Raw genomic sequence first — 16025 nt, 5'->3', positions numbered from 1 at the left:
AAATCATCATGACATGGAAGGTATTTTGATGTCACAACTACTCTGACAATGTTATACAGCCAAGTTCCTCTGTCAGGTAGTTGTGGCCGAGTGGTTAAGGTGATGGACTTGCAATCCATTGGGGTCTCCCCGCGCAGGTTCAAATCCTTCTGACTATGTTCTTATATTGACCTGTGAAGTAAAGCATGGTGTGTGGTATTCGTGTTGAGCCCCTGTTCATTTTTGGAATGCTCCCTTTGGACATGAAGAAGTGAAATGACAGCCTGTTGGTCTTACATGTTATCTCCTGTGTGATAGCAATAAAGTTAGGTGGAAATATATCTCCTGTTATGAAGATCAGGGCATGTGGTTTCCATGTTGAGCACACGTTTAGAGGTGCAGGTCTGCCTTTGCAAAAGGAAACAGAAGAGTCAGCTGACAGCCTGTTTGGTATGAACTAGGGATGCACAGATACCGAGAACTGTACTGAGTACAAGCGCCAAGACTAGAGAAAAGCTGAAAAGTTATGAAGCAGTTAACATCTTTAACCCCTTCACGAGCAACGATGTACATTGTGCGTCGCTGGCATCGGGGCTGTTTAAGGCTTTTGCTGCCAGGACTTAAGTATGTAAAGCCGAATGTCAGCTTTACAGTAGAAGCGATTCTGGCGACTCGGCTGCCGCCAGGTCGCTTCTACGGGCCGGGGCTGGGGTCCCCCCTCCGCCCGACACCCCCGCCTTGTTTGACCCTCCTACGGGCCTGAGGCCGGCTACTTTGGTGTCGGCGGGAAGCATAGCTGTCAGTGCTGGGCTCCTGAAGCCTGCGATCTGCACTTCAATAGCTTAAAGGTGTGTAAAGGGGACACTGGGTTTTTTTTTGGCCCCCAGCATCACCTTCAAGAGGACCTGTCACCAGCATCTGCTATCACATGGGGGACTTGTAAGCCCCACTATGTGGGATTAAAGTAAAGTAAAAAATAAAATAACAGTTTTTAAAATTAAATAAATCTAAAAATAATTTAAAAAAATGTTTAAAGTCCTCCGCCCCCCACAAACACGCGCGCCTTCACATAAACATGCGTCAGGTGCGCCTACGTATGAAAACGACGAACGCACTACACATGTTGGGTTTCGCCACGCACGCCAGAGTGAGAGCAATAATTCTAGGGGCAGTATTTTGGGGTATCTCTAAACTGATGACCTGTGAGGACTTTTAAACCGTCGTCTATGGACTTTTTGGGGTACTGAATTTTGTTGCCGTTTCACGGACACACACACATTTTAATCTGGGCATGTTGGGTATCATTTTACTCGTTGTAACCTCATCTGGATTAGAAATCCAATCCAGATTCAAATCCTGATGATTGCTATTAATATTATGATGTCATTGTTATTGCACACTCAAAAATGACCATGACATGGAAGGTATTTTGATGTCACAACTACGCTGATAATGTTATTTATACAGTCAATCATCCCATCAGGTAGTTGTGGCCGAGTGGTTAAGGCGATGGACTCGAAATCTGTTGGGGTTTCCCTGCGCAGGTTCAAATCCTGCCAACTACGTTCTTATATCTCCTGTTAAGAAAAGCATGGCGTGTGGTATTCATGTTGAGCCCCCGTTCAGTGGTGGAGGGTTCCCTTTGCAACAGGAAATGAAAAAGTGAACTGACAGCCTGATTGGTTAAGACAATGGACTAGAAATTCACTGGGCTCTCCCAACACAGATCCAAATCCTTATGATTACCTTTGTCTAGCAAAGTGCAAAATACAGTCTCCATGCTGAGGACCTGGTTAGTGACAGAGGAAAGCTGTTGTGAAATGAAATGAAAGGGTCAGCTTACAGCCTATTCGTTTTGGACCAATGACCCACAGACCGAGAGTCTCAGAACATTGGACTCCTCACCCAATGTTCAGATCTTGTTTTTCCTCCTCTTAGTGCTTGAAGCCACAAATATATAAATAGGATTTCATTCCTGTGGACTCCTAATCCAATGCTCAGATTCTGAAGTTATGATGCTTACAAGTGATTTGGTTTTGAGGGAACAAAGCCTAACTACTGAGACATGGTAGTTAATGTTATGATGGCATTGTTATTACTCAGTCAAAAACAATCATGAGATGGAAGATGTTTCGATGCCGTAACTACTCTGATGATGTTGTATGGCAAAGAGGCCCATCAGGTAGCGGTGGCAGAGTTCTCCCTTTGCAAAAGGAAACGAAAGAGTGAACTGGCACCCTGTTGGTCATCAACCCAAGTGGTTATGGCAATGGACTAGAAATCCAATCCAGATTCAAATCCTGATGATTGCTATTAATATTATGATGGCATTGTTATTACACACTCAAATATGATCATGACATGGAAGGTATTTTGTTATATGTTATACAGCCGAACACCATCAGGTAGTTGTGGCTGAGTGGTTAAGGCGATGGACTCGAAATCCATTGGGGTCTCCCCGCGCAGCTGCAAATCCTATATCTCCTGTTAAGAAAAGCATAGCATATGGTATTCATGTTGAGCCCCCATTCAGAGGTGGAGGGTTCCCTTTGGAAATTAAAAAGTTTTCTGCATCACTGTATTAATCTATGATTTGTTTTGTATATATATATATTTTAGGGATGCACCAATACCATTTTTTCAAGACCAAGTACCGATACTTGTCCAAGTCCTCACAGACACCAATTACCGATACCTTTTGTTATTGTCATGTGACATTTTTTCTAAAACAATACAGACTAATGATTTCAGGACAGTGGTGCGGCGTCAGGGCCCAGTCACAGCTGCAATCCTGGTAGTTCTCATGAAAAAGTATCGGCACTGGTGTCTGTGCATCCCTAGTTGGTTAAGGCGATGGACTCGAAATCCATTGGGGTCTCCCCGCGCAGGTTAGAATCCTGCCAACTACGTTCTTATATCTTCTCTTAAGAAAAGCATGGCATATGGTGTATTCATGTTGAGCACCCGTTGAGTGGTGGAGGACTCCCTTTGGAAATTCAGATTCAAATGCTGATGATTATCTTTGTCTAGCAAAGTGCAACATACAGTCTCCATGCTGAGGACCTGGTTAGTGACAGAGGAAAGCTGTTATGAAATGAAAGGGTCAGCTTACAGCCTCTTTGCTTTGGACCAATGACCCACAGACCGAGAGTCTCAGAATGTTGTACTCTTCACCCAATGATCAGATCTTGTTAATTCCTCCTCTTGAAGCCACAAATTTAGAAATAGGATTTCATCCCTGTGGACTCCTAATCCAATGCTCAGATTCTGATTTTGATGCTTACAAATGATTTGTTGCCAGGGAACAAAGCCTCGCTACTGAGATATGACAGCTAATATTCTGATGGCTTTGTTATTACACGGTCACAAATATGTCATGGAAGATATTTTGAGATCATAACTACTCTGATGATGTTGTATGAGTCTGAGGCGTGGCAGGTAGTTGTGGCCGAGTTGTTAAGGCGATGGAATTAAAATCCATTGGGGTCTCCCCGCGCGGGTTCAAAACCTTCTGACTACATTCTTATATCTCCTGTTAAGAAAAGCATGGCATGTCGTATGAATGTTGAGCCCCCGTTCACCCTGATAATTGCCTTTGTGGTCAGAGTTACTTACGCTCCCAAAGTCTTCATGAGCCCTACTAATGTGTGCCATGATTTTGCAGTCAGTGTGCCAAATAAGGGGGCGCACTCTAGTGCAGGGGTAGCCAAACTCTGGCCTCCAGCTGTGGTGCAACTACAAATCCCATGAGGCATCTCTCTCCGGGAGTTGTGTCTGTGAGAATCCTGCAGTGACTCATGGGATTTGTAGTTCCCCCACAGATGGATGGCTGGAGTTTGGCTACCCCTGCGAGTCTAGTCAAATTAAAGAAACCAGGGGAAGGGGTAGGAGGGTCAGCCGTGACCTCGCTGTGATGTGGGGAGGAGAGCTGCCGCAACTCCTCCCAGATTCAAATCCTGATGATTACCTTTGTCTAGCAAAGTGCAACATACAGTTTCCATGCAGACCGAGAGTCTCAGAATTCTAATCCAATGATTGGACTCCTAATCCAATGATCAGATTCTGAAGTTATGATGCTTACAAGTGATTTGTTGACAAGGAACAAAGCCTCGCTACTGAGATATGACTGCTAATATTCTGATGACATTGTTATTACACGGTCACACATATGGTCATGGAAAGTATTTTGAAATCATAACTACTCTGATAATGTTGTATGAGTTTTAGGCATGCCAGGTAGTTGTGGCTGAGTGGTTAAGGCGATGGATTCGAAATCCATTGGGGTCTCCCTGCGCAGGTTCAAATCCTGCCAACTACGTTCTTACATCTCCTGTTAGGAAGATCACGGCATGTGGTTTCCATGTTGAGCACATGTTCAGAGTTGCAGGTCTGCCTTTGCAAAAGGAACAGCTGACAGCCTGTTTGGATTGAACTAGAGATGCACAGATACCGAGAACTGTACTGAGTACAAGCGCCAAGGCTAGAGAAAAACTGAAAGGTTATGAGGCATTTAACATCTTTAACCCCTTCACGAGCAACGATGTACAGAAGTGTGCGTCGCTGGCATCGGGGCTGGTTAAACAGTCTCCCAGCGGCATTTGCTGCCAGGACTCTGTTTAAGCATGTAAAGCCGAATGTCAGCTTTACAGTAGAAGCGATTCTGGCGACTCGGCTGGTGCTTGGGTCCCCCCCTGCCCGACACCCCTGTCGTGTTTGCCCCTCCTACGGGCCTGGGACCTTCTACTTTGGTGTCGGCGGGAAGCATAGCCTGCGATCTGCACTTCAATAGCTTAAAGGTGTGTAAAGGGGACCACCAGCGTCACCTTCAAGAGGACCTGTCACCAGCATCTGCTATCACATGGGGGACTTGGAAGCACCACTATGTGATAGCAATTAAAATACAGTAAAGTAACAACACAAAAAAACCTGGGAGTTCTCGTCAATATGCCGAGTATCTGAACTGGTATCTGTGCATCCCTAGTTTGGACCCTTGACCCACAGATAGAGAGTCTCAGAACTTTGAACTCTTCACCCAATGATCAGATCCCATGAATTCCCCCTCCTCATGCTTGAGCCCAGAAATTTAGGATAATAATTTCAGCCCTGTGGACTCTTAATTCAATGATCAGAAAAAGATGATATCTCCTTTTTGGAAACGAAACAGTCAACTGACAGCCCGCTGGTATTCAACCCAAGTGGTTACGGCAATGGACTAGAAATCCAATCCATATTCAAATCCTGATGATTGCTGTTAATATTATGATGGCAATGTTATTACACACTCCAATATGATCATGACATGGAAGGTATTTTGATGTCACATCTACGCTGATAATGTTATACAGATGAGTACACCATCTGGTAAGTTGCCATTACTATTCTGATGATATTGTATAGCAGGAGCATCAGTAGGTAGTTGTGGCCGAGTGGTTAAGGCGATGGACTCGAAATCCATTGGGGTCTCCCTGCGCAGGTTCAAATCCTGCCGACTACGTTCTTATAGCTCCTCTTCAGAAAAGAATGGCATGTTGAACACCCGATCAGCGGTGGAGGGCTGCCTTCTCAAAAGAAAAAAAAAAATTAAAGAGCAAACCACCTGAGTGGTTAAGATGATAGATTAGAGTGCAGCTGTTGCAAAATGAAATGAGAGTGAGCTTCCAGTCTGCTTGGTTTGTACTCAAGACCCACAGATATTTTTCCTAGACTAGAGAAAAACTCAAAGGTTAGGAGGCAGCTGTCATTTTTAATGAGCATTGTGCTACTGGGCTCCTGGGATTTCCGAATCCCTGTATTAATCTATGATTTGTTTTATATATATATAAACTAGGGATGCACCGATACCGATTTTTTTCCAGACCAAGTACCGATACTTGTCCAATTCCTCACAGATACCAAATACTGATACCTTTTTTTATTGTCATGTGACAGTTATTCTAAAACAATACAGACTAATAATTTCACGACAGTGGTGCGGCGCCAGGGCCCAGTCCTAGCTGCAACCGCTGCAATCCTGGGAGTTCTCATGAATATGCCAAGTATCGGCACTGGTATCTGAACTGGGATCTGAACTGGGATCTGAACTGGGATCTGTGCAACATTATCAGTAGGTAGTTGTGGCCGAGTGGTTAAGGCGATGGACTCGAAATCCATTGGGGTCCCCCTGCGCAGGTTCGAATCCTGCCAACTATGTTCTTATGTCTCCTGTTAAGAAAAGGATGGCATGTGGTATTCATGTTGAGCACCCGTTCAGTGGTGGAGGGTTCCATTTGCAACAGGAAATGAAAAAGTGAACTAACAGCCTTTTGGTCTTAAACCTGATTAGTTAAGACGATTATGATGGCATTGTTATTACACACTCAAATATGATTATGAAATTGAAGGTATTTTGATGTCACAACTACTCTGACAATGTTATACAGCCAAGTTCCTCTGTCAGGTAGTTGTGGCCGAGTGGTTAAGGTGATGGACTTGCAATCCATTGGGGTCTCCCTGCGCAGGTTCAAATCCTTGTGACTATGTTCTTATATCGCCTGTGAAGAAAATCTTACATTGCCCAAGACTTTATATCCCATCATGCATTGCTTCCAGCAAGCAATGATAATCTTACATTGTCCAAGACTTTATATCCCATCATGCATTGCTTCCAGCAAGCAATGATAATCTTACATTGACCAAGACTTCATATCCCATCATGCATTGCTTCCAGCAAGCAATGATAATCTTACATTGCCCACGACTTCATATCCCATCATGCATTGCTTCCAGCAAGCAATGATAATCTTACATTGCCCAAGACTTTATATCCCATCATGCATTGCTTCCAGCAAGCAATGATAATCTTACATTGCCCAAGACTTTATATCCCATCATGCATTGCTTCCAGCAAGCAATGATAATGTTACATTGTCCAAGACTTCATATCCCATCACATGCATTGCTCCCAGCAAGCAATGATAATGTTACATTGCCCAAGACTTCATATCCCATCATGCATTGCTCCCAGCAAGCAATGATAATGTTACATTGTCCAAGACTTCATATCCCATCATGCATTGCTCCCAGCAAGCAATGATAATCTTACATTGTTTGGACGTTGAGTTGTAGTTCAAGAGGCAGGCTCTGTGGGGATGGTGACACCAGGAAGTCCATATTCGCAGGGCTGAGTTGAATGGTGTCAGTGCATTGAGGAAGTCCATCCTATGGACATCTTCAGTTTACAGACTTCTCGATGGATCTGGGTATGAGGGGCGGGAGAGAAATTCAATATAGAAATACAGAATTATTTTTAGGTTGTCACCATAGATACTCTTTAGGGGATTTTATGTCCGTATAATTGCATTTTATTTTCTCTCTTCTTTTGCGCTTTTTTATTTGATTCTTTTTATGTACAAAGTCTCTAAGATGATTCCTTTTGTTGCTCATACTGTGCTGGTAAAGCAGCCTTCTCATTGGTTGCTGGGAGCTCCTCTGCAGGATCAGCACCGGACAGCTCCTACTCACCCATGAAGGAGACCAATCACGGCGCGGCCAATGAGAGTTAAAGAGTCAGCGTCGCCATGGCGGGTCACATGTAAAGTAAGCTCAGGCTGTAAAACAAGAGTATCCATACTTGCTAGGGATAGCAACCAGCAATAGAGGACTACAGATCCCATCAATCCATGATTAGAAAGAAATTATATAGTGCTGCGTGCGGTCTCACCAGGGCTGCGTTTGGGTGCCGTGCTCTCCGGGCGATTGCTGGGCTCTTTAGGGCTCAGCAGGTGGGTGCCGGGCTCTCCAAGGCTCTGCAGGTGGGTGCCGGGCTCTCCAAGGCTCTGCAGGTGTGTGCCGGGCTCTCCAGGGCTCTGCAGGTGTGTGCCGGGCTCTGCAGGTGGGTGCCAGGCTCTCCAGGGCTCTGCAGGTGTGTGCCTGGCTCTTCAAAGCTCTGCAGGTGGGTGCCTGGCTCTTCAAAGCTCTGCGGGTGGGTGCCAGGCTCTTCAAAGCTCTGCGGGTGGGTGCTGGGCTCTCCAGGGCTTAACGGGTGGATGCCGGGCTTATGCCGTGCTCCGGAGTTGTACAGGTGGTGTGGGGCTGTCAAGGGCTGTGTCTGTCTCTGTGGGCGCCAGGAAGGAGGAGGAGGAGATGTGGGGCCAGACCGGCGCTGTCAAAGACAGCTACAGTGAGGTCCCAGCAGGCTGCCTGAGGTCCCCAGCAAGCGCAGGACCTCAGGCAGCCGAACTTGCTTAAAAATTTAAAGGGCCGGTATCAGCCTTTAGTATCTGGACATTTTTACAAGCACAAGTACTCATGAAAATGCCCGGTATGAGCCCCGATTGGGACATTCCCAATACGTACCTTCACGACGGCCCATGTCTTCAACCTCTGCTGCTTTGCTGCCCCCCGGCCACTAGTGTTAACTATTTCTGGGTGTGTGAACGTCTTTCCTGCACACTGTATGTTCTCTCATTGGCTCACACACATCTGCTGTGATCGCCCCCACCGGAACGCATGGCACATCAGTGCCTGCATTCCGGTCCAGTCAAAAAAAAATAAGCCGGACTGTTTTTTTCTGACTGCACCAGACTGGAATGTAGGCACTGATGTGTTCTGGTGCGGGAGATCGCACTGCGGCCAGAGGGGACATGGATGTGGTGCCATTAACTTCAATGCACCACCAAGCCCTATCCCGCCCCAAAACAAAGTGAGGCGGCTGGAATGCGATTGGCCAGAACACACTGGGGCTGGTATGAAATAGCTCTTATCCCCATTGGGTGTTTTACCCTCACCTCTAGTACTGGTAACAATTAGGGTTGCCATCTGTTCTGGATTCACCCGGACAGTGGTTTTGAATGCTGTGTCTGGGTTTCATGGCAGCGGAAACCCAGACAAAAGATGTCAGGCAGACAGGGGCAACCAAAATTAGGATAGGGGCTACTGGCCCCCCTACTGAAAATAGTCTCAACTGTGATATTTACATATGAATAAGCCGCGACTCCTCCACACAAAAAGATTCCGTGCGTCGCTAGAGTGTTCGGGTTTCGCTGGAAGAAAAGGGGGCAACCCTAGAAACAACTCTAATTTTAGATTTTTGGTAACAATGGTCACCAGGAGACACAGAGGGGCGGATCTCCCCTGCGGAGACACAGACTGTAATAAAAACTTGATGGAGGATCAATCCTTCCCCAATCCCCATCTAAACCGAAGAAGAAAAAAGTTTGACCCTTTCTTTAAATTTGATACATTTTCATTTTCTGATGGTTGCGCCCTTTATATATGTTGCTCTGGCGCTCGTACGTTGTACAGCATCTGGATCCCGGGCCTAGTATAAATCTCCACAACTAACAACAGACAAGGATGTCCACAGGGGCCTAACTTCAGGACCTCATCTAAAACAGGAAATGACATCAGCGATCAGACTGCCCGCCGCAAATGTCAAACAAACGTAAAATCAATAACTCTTCATTTTTCAGGAATTTGAGGTTAAAAAAAAAAGTGTCCGGCTGGTGGGAACGATCAAACCTCCTTCACTTGTATTCTTGGGGGAACGTCTCCTCTAAAACATGCGGCCGGGGGTTTGATTGTCGGAGATGATTACAAGTGTCAGGTCGCGTTTTTCGAGGCGTGTGTTTTGTAGCCACGAAGCTTCTCGGTGAAAGTTAAAATAAACAAGGCGAGGATAAAGCTGAAGCGCCGACCCATGCTGAACCCCTCTCCAGATGAGGACGGCTCAGGCAGACGTCTCTGAGATGCTCAATGAGAGGAAACGGAAAGTTTGGGGGGAGACGTCAAAACTCTGCAGGATTAGGAACCGGGCCAAGACTTCCTGACAGTCTTCGAAAGAACAAGTGTGGACATTAAACACTTCTTCCCGCGCACATGTGGAAAGGTATCAGAGTCGGCTTTTCAGCGCTTGCCAGGGATGTGAGGCTAGATAAAACTTTCTCTCATCGCTTCATCCGCCCCTTAGCTCCCCCGTATCTGATATTTCAGCTTTCGTCAGGTGCCATCAAAGTTGGCCTGTTGCTCCAGTTCAGTGACTGCTATTGACATTTGGAAGCCCCCTTTCAGGGAAGCATTATATGCTTGCACTGTACAGAGGTTCCCTGAGGTTCTTATGCACCAGATTATGAGATTCAAGCAGAATGTTTCGTGAATGAGAACTATGCCTACAAATGCATTTTTAGGGAAGGATTCTATGTTTGGACTGTACTGAGGTTTTCTGAGGTTCTTATGCACCAAATTATGGGATTCAAGCAGAATGGTCATCCCTGAATGAGGACTAGGTCTCCATATGCATTATTAGGAAAACATTACTTGCTTGCACTGTGCATAGGTTCCCTGAGGTTCTTATGCATTAGATCATGGGATTCAAGCAGAAAGGTCATCCCTAAATAAGGCATCGGACTATGCCTTCAAATATATTTTAGGGAAGCATTATATGCTTGCCCTGTACTGAGGTTCCTTGAGGTTCCCCTGCACCAGATTATGGAACTCAAGCAGAATGGTCAATCCTAAATGAGAAGTATGTCTTAAAATAAATTCCTAGGCAAGCATTATATGCTTGTACTGTACTGAGGTTCTATCACGTACCTGACTGGAGCCTCAGCTGAGAAGGGGGCTGCCCGTGCACCTCTCGTCCCACACCTCTGGAAAGTAGTGACGGCGGATGTAAGGACAGAGCGGAGCACAGGTGCCGATACTGATGGCTGGCCGGTTCTTGAGGAGGACGCTTGAGTGCCCTGAACCAGATGGTGAATCGACAGGACCGAGATGACACCGGGACCTCTTGAAACCATAGCAGGCAACGGGTGTGAGGCCAAGGAACCACTGGCAGGATTTTGTTGCTCAGGATGCTGATGGAGCGATCCAGCAAGTGGCAGACCAGGAGGGAAGTCAGGTTGAAGCTGAGGTCAAGATGAATCTTGAGGTGCCGAATCACAGATCAGGAGCAGGGTCAGGAAACGTAAGCCAGCGTCATACACAGGAGATCGGAGATTAGAGGTACCAAATAAGAAGGAGGAGGCGGAGTCAAATGGTCACAAGCCAGGTTCATACACAGGAAGTCAGGATATAAGTACAGGGCACACAGGGACAAGCTGAAGACCACTCAGCACCTTGGTCATGGCTTCGTGTCTGTTTAAATAGGATAGTGTGCACGCTAATGAGCGTGCACTTGTATGCTAACTGCGCATTTCTGCGCACTCACATACGTGCGCTATTGCGCACCAACATTATCGTACGCGCACAATCACATTGCCAAAAGCGCATTTTCCAGGAACTTTGGGCAATGGATTGCATACTTGTGTGCGTGCACGTTTTTGAGCAGGAGTCCATGTGCAGGTAAGTCTCTTACAGGTTCCTTGAGGTTCTTAAGCACCAAATTATGGGACTCAAGCAGAATGGTCAATCCTAAATGAGACGTATGTCTTAAAATACATTCCTAGGCAAGCATTATATGCTTGCACATTACTTCAGTACCTTGAGGTCCATATGCACCAGATTATGGGGTTCACGTAGGATTGTCATTCCTAAATGAGGTCTATGTTTTCAACAGCATTTCTAGGGAAGCATTAAATGGTTGCACTGTCCGTAGGTTCCCCACAGTTCTTATGAACCAGATTATGGGAGTCAAGCAGAATGGTCATTCCTTATTAAGGTCTATGTCTCCAAATGCATTTCTAGGGAAGCATTAAATGGTTGCACTGTCCGTAGGTTCCCCACAGTTCTTATGAACCAGATTATGGGAGTCAAGCAGAATGGTCATTCCTTATTAAGGTCTATGTCTCCAAATGCATTTCTAGGGAAGCATTCAATGCCTACACTGCACTGAGGTTGCTTGGGGTTCTTAGGTACCAGATTATAGGATTCAATCAGGACGGTCTTTCCTAAATGAGGGCCATGTCTTCAAATGCATTTCTAGGGAAACACTGTATGTAGGTTCCCAGAGGTCCACATGCCCTAGATTATAAGATTGTCTTAGAGATGGAAAGAATGGTCTTTCCTAAATGAGGACTATGTCTCCAAATGCCCCTCTAGAGAAGCATTATATGCCTGCCCTGTATATAGGTTCCCTGAGGTCCTTATGCACCAGAATATGTAATTCAAGCAGAGAATGGTCATTCCATGATGAGGACCTCATCTTCACATAGATAAGCAGAGGGCACCATTAGGTCCTTGTGGTCCAGAATAAGTTTTTCTCCTGGCAAAGTTTGGTAAGTGTATCCTGGCCTTTTTCATCATCAAGAATCTATTGCTCAGGCTGCCACTTGCTCATCAGCTCATGCATTCCTCTTTCAAGGTGCATTTGGCAGCATCAACCGATGCCAATTTTGGGTGCAAGGTTTTGCAGGCAGCAGTCTGGGTGACCTGGGTTTTCCAATTTGGTTTGTTTGCCTTCCCACTATTGGTGGCACTACGTCTGGATGTCTCAGTGGTAATGGCCTAAACCAGAGCTGTGCCATCCAATGAACAAATGAGAAAAAAATATTTAATGTACTCACCATAAAATCCTTTTCTCCGTGTTCATTGGAGGACACAGCACCTGGTTTTGGCCACCAGCAATGGCAGTCCCTTAGTTGTTTCTAGAGTCCTACTCCTGCATGGTAATGGTGTAAATATACTCCAATGAACACAGAGAAAAGGATTTTATTGAGAAAACAAAAATCCTATTGTTCTTTATATCTACTGGTCCATTAAAAATGAAAAGTATATCTAAACCAAGACTTTTTAAGAATAGGAAATGATTACCCTTGTATGTTTTTTTTTTTTAATCTTTTTTTTGCCACCTGTGTCCTGCTAGGCAGATTTTATTTGCTCTATATGCCTGAGAAACACCAGGAAATGAGAGGAAATCTCAATAAAATGAGGAGAGACACCCTCTAAGACAGTAAGATAAGGTGTTCCCATTGGAAGATTTTCCCTGTTCTTCTGTTTTTGTCCCCTTTTGCCTTTTTTTAACCTATTGTTCACAGAGCTCTTTAGCTCAAGCTGACATTTGCACTCACAGATGAATGTCAGAGCCGTGACAGCTCACCCTTTTTTTGTAACGGCACCATCTAAACTTTCATGTACAAGATGTTCAATGGTGACAGCAACATTGGCAACAAACTGTTTGAGATTAACTCCATTACAAAGACTAGAGGCCACCACCTAAAGTTGGTGGAGAAAAAATTCCAGCACAATGGGCGACGAGGGTTCTTTACAGTAAGAGCGGTTAAGGTTTGGAACTCACTGCCATCGGCGGTGATTTCAGCCAAGAGTGTAGATTTGTTCAAGAAACTTTTGGACAATTTCTTGAGGGACCGTAATATCCAGGGATACCAGTATCCCTAAGAATGAGATGATGCGTGGATCTATATGGGTTGGACTTGATGGACGTATGTCTTTATTCAACCCCAAATACTATGTAACTCCTGGTATACCCACTCCAGGAAATCCAAAAGTGCTGTTGGAATCCAGTTCCATGGCTATACCCTGTATTAAACATTGTAAAACAATAGAGGAAGAAGGCATAGGTGCATCTAAAAATAGTCAGGAACACCCAAAATTCCAACATAGGCAGAACTCATACTCTAGTTTTTCTAAGTGATAAAAGGACCCAGAAGGAGATTGACTCCATCACAAAATAGAATTATATGGAGTAGACAATGCAGTAACAAAACTGAACCTGAAAAGTAGTGAAACGAGCCATATATCCAGTCTGCCCATGTGCATCACATGACTCGTCACACCAGTTACTAAAACAACCAAATGCGTATCTGCCATTGTTTACATTCTGAGGCACACATACCCGCGTATTGCTGGATCACTGAAAACAATGCTGTCTGACTGATGACAGGCCTGATCCTTGTCCCTAAAGACAGACTTTTTATACATCTAATGGTAAAAAAATTATTTTAAAACAATATTTTGGATTTTTTCAAAATTTGCATGCAGGTCAAGCTCAGGTGTTTCCTGTGCAGGGTAATGCTGCAGCATAAAAAGACATTTTAGACAATTGTGCTCCTCCAACCTTTCGGTGCTTCCAAAGCAATTGGTGAAGGTCCTCTTCTGTTCCATTATGACCGTGCCCTTGTGTACAAATCCAGCTCCCTAACGACACGATGTGACCAGTTTCATGTGGAGAACCTCAAGTTTCCTGACGCCAATCCATGGCAGCATACAATGGGTGGGGGGCGGAGCCATACCCATTGTATGCTGCCATGTATTGGCGTCAGGAAAGGGAAATTACCGATAGGTAAGTATACAATTTTCCGTATTCCTGACGCCAATCCATGGCAGCATACAATGGGTATGGCTCCGCTCCCCACCCATTGTATGCTGCCATGTATTGACGTCAGGAAAGGAAAATTACCGATAGGTAAGTATACAATTTTCCGTAGTCCTGCACAGAGCCCTGACCTCACCCCTGCTGAACACTGGTGGGATGAATTGGGAGACTGATAGCAAGCCAGGTTTTCTCATCCAGCATCAGTACCTCACTGCCAGGACCAGCTGTGGACACACACTGTCAGAACAAATAGTGACGAGTTGTTTCACCTATAGCAGCCGCCATTCCCATAAGGCAAGCACGCCTACCGGTACTTTGATGCCCCTAGGACTTGAACCATATGTTCTGAACAGGTGAAGCCACAGGCTGGCAAGAGGTGCTAAACTTAGGTACGGACCGAAGTACAAAGACACTACCAGAGAGAAATCAGGGACGAGCAGGAGTCAAAGGCTGGCGGCTGGAAAGGGTAATCCGGGCACAAGCTGAGGTCAGGGCTGGCAGAAAGCAAAGCGTAATCCAGGGACAGGCCAAGGTCAGAAACGAAGACAAACAAGGTTTTCAGACCCAGGATCTGCAGGGATAGCCAGGGCAGCCGTCAGAAATTTTGGGGCCCCTTACACAGCTTAGTGACGCGCTGGACGGAGGGCTTAGCGACACGCTGGACACAAGACCCACCTGAGAGTGACCCTGCAGAGCCCACCATAGATGCTGCACAGCCCATCTGAGACTGTCTATGGTGGGCTCTGAAGGGGTCTCAGGTGGGCTGGTCAGGGCTGCATCCCTCCCCTCCCTCCTTTCCTTCCTACCTTCCTAGCTCTTCTTACCTGCACACGTGGCCTCGTCTGCCGCCGGACAGGCCAGAAGTGACGTCACGTCACTAGCGTGACGTCACTTCCGGCCAGTCCGACATCAGACGAGCAGCATCGCTGATGGGGCCCCAGCTTGTCTCGAAGCCGCTGGAGCGGCAATGCTGGGCCCTGCGCTGCTAGGGCCAGGCCTCCACCTCCTCGCCCTTCACCGTCGGCCGATAGTCATGTAGGGCTGCTTGGGCCCCTTACATGAGTATCGGCCGTACCCCCCTGATGGCTGCCCTGTGTATAGCAAGAACTATCACAAGTGCCCGGGAACAGGCCTGATGATGCCTAAATAGGGCGCCACCAGCAACAAGACCAATCCCAGAGCAGAAGGTGTGTGTGGTTAGATTAATTAAGCCACAGCTGACTAGACTAGTGCTGCGGCCAGCGAGACACAGGCTGATTAACCCTCGCTAGTCAGGGCTGCAGCCAGCAATACAGGCTGCCTGAACTACACAGGCTGTCTGACATTTACAAATTGGAACAAATTCCAACAGACACATTCCAAAATCCTTTGGAAAGCCTTCTTGGAAGAGAGGAGGTTCCTCTGAGAGACAATTCTATAACAGTGCCAGTGGTTTTGGAATGGGATGTCCAACAAGCTTATAATATATGCAGTAGGTGTAATGGTTAGGTAAACTGAAACTACCCCCATATAACTTCCCCTCCACCCAGCAGCACACACCAACCATCGTTTTGCTCCACCCGAAGTAAAGAGAGCAATCCCTGTATAAGCTGATGACTTGGAGCTTTCACTGAGCTTTCTTCCCACCATGCATGTGACTTTCGTACATGAAAATGTTGTACATTCCAGCACCGGGCGGGTAGTTATTTTCTACATTTAGCCCTGCTTTGGGCAAGCAAGGCTAAATGTACAGCGGGGAAGCCGCCGCTTGTTTTGTATAAGTGATCTCTGCGCTGTCACCGAGATCAATGCATACGGG

The 16025-nt window shown here is 46.0% G+C and overlaps 6 non-coding genes across 6 annotated transcripts; all 6 read left to right on the top strand.

The window, feature by feature from the left end:
* Nucleotides 1-76: 76 nt before the first annotated feature.
* TRNAA-UGC lies at nucleotides 77-158 on the top strand. Its single transcript has one exon. It is a non-coding gene; the product is annotated as a tRNA-Ala (tRNA).
* Nucleotides 159-1462: 1304 nt separating this feature from the next.
* On the top strand, nucleotides 1463-1544 carry TRNAS-CGA. Its single transcript has one exon. It is a non-coding gene; the product is annotated as a tRNA-Ser (tRNA).
* Nucleotides 1545-4215: 2671 nt separating this feature from the next.
* TRNAS-CGA lies at nucleotides 4216-4297 on the top strand. The gene has a single exon. It is a non-coding gene; the product is annotated as a tRNA-Ser (tRNA).
* A 1094-nt stretch (nucleotides 4298-5391) lies between these two features.
* TRNAS-CGA lies at nucleotides 5392-5473 on the top strand. The gene has a single exon. It is a non-coding gene; the product is annotated as a tRNA-Ser (tRNA).
* A 613-nt stretch (nucleotides 5474-6086) lies between these two features.
* On the top strand, nucleotides 6087-6168 carry TRNAS-CGA. The gene has a single exon. It is a non-coding gene; the product is annotated as a tRNA-Ser (tRNA).
* A 247-nt stretch (nucleotides 6169-6415) lies between these two features.
* TRNAA-UGC lies at nucleotides 6416-6497 on the top strand. Its single transcript has one exon. It is a non-coding gene; the product is annotated as a tRNA-Ala (tRNA).
* The last annotated feature ends 9528 nt before the right edge of the window (nucleotides 6498-16025 follow it).

This window comes from Nanorana parkeri, unplaced genomic scaffold (genome assembly GCF_000935625.1).
Source record: "Nanorana parkeri isolate BGI_ZX_2015 unplaced genomic scaffold, ASM93562v1 scaffold980, whole genome shotgun sequence".
Lineage (NCBI taxonomy): Eukaryota > Metazoa > Chordata > Amphibia > Anura > Dicroglossidae > Nanorana > Nanorana parkeri.
Note: the sequence above shows the minus strand (reverse complement) of the source record. Positions and strands in the feature narration are given on the sequence as shown.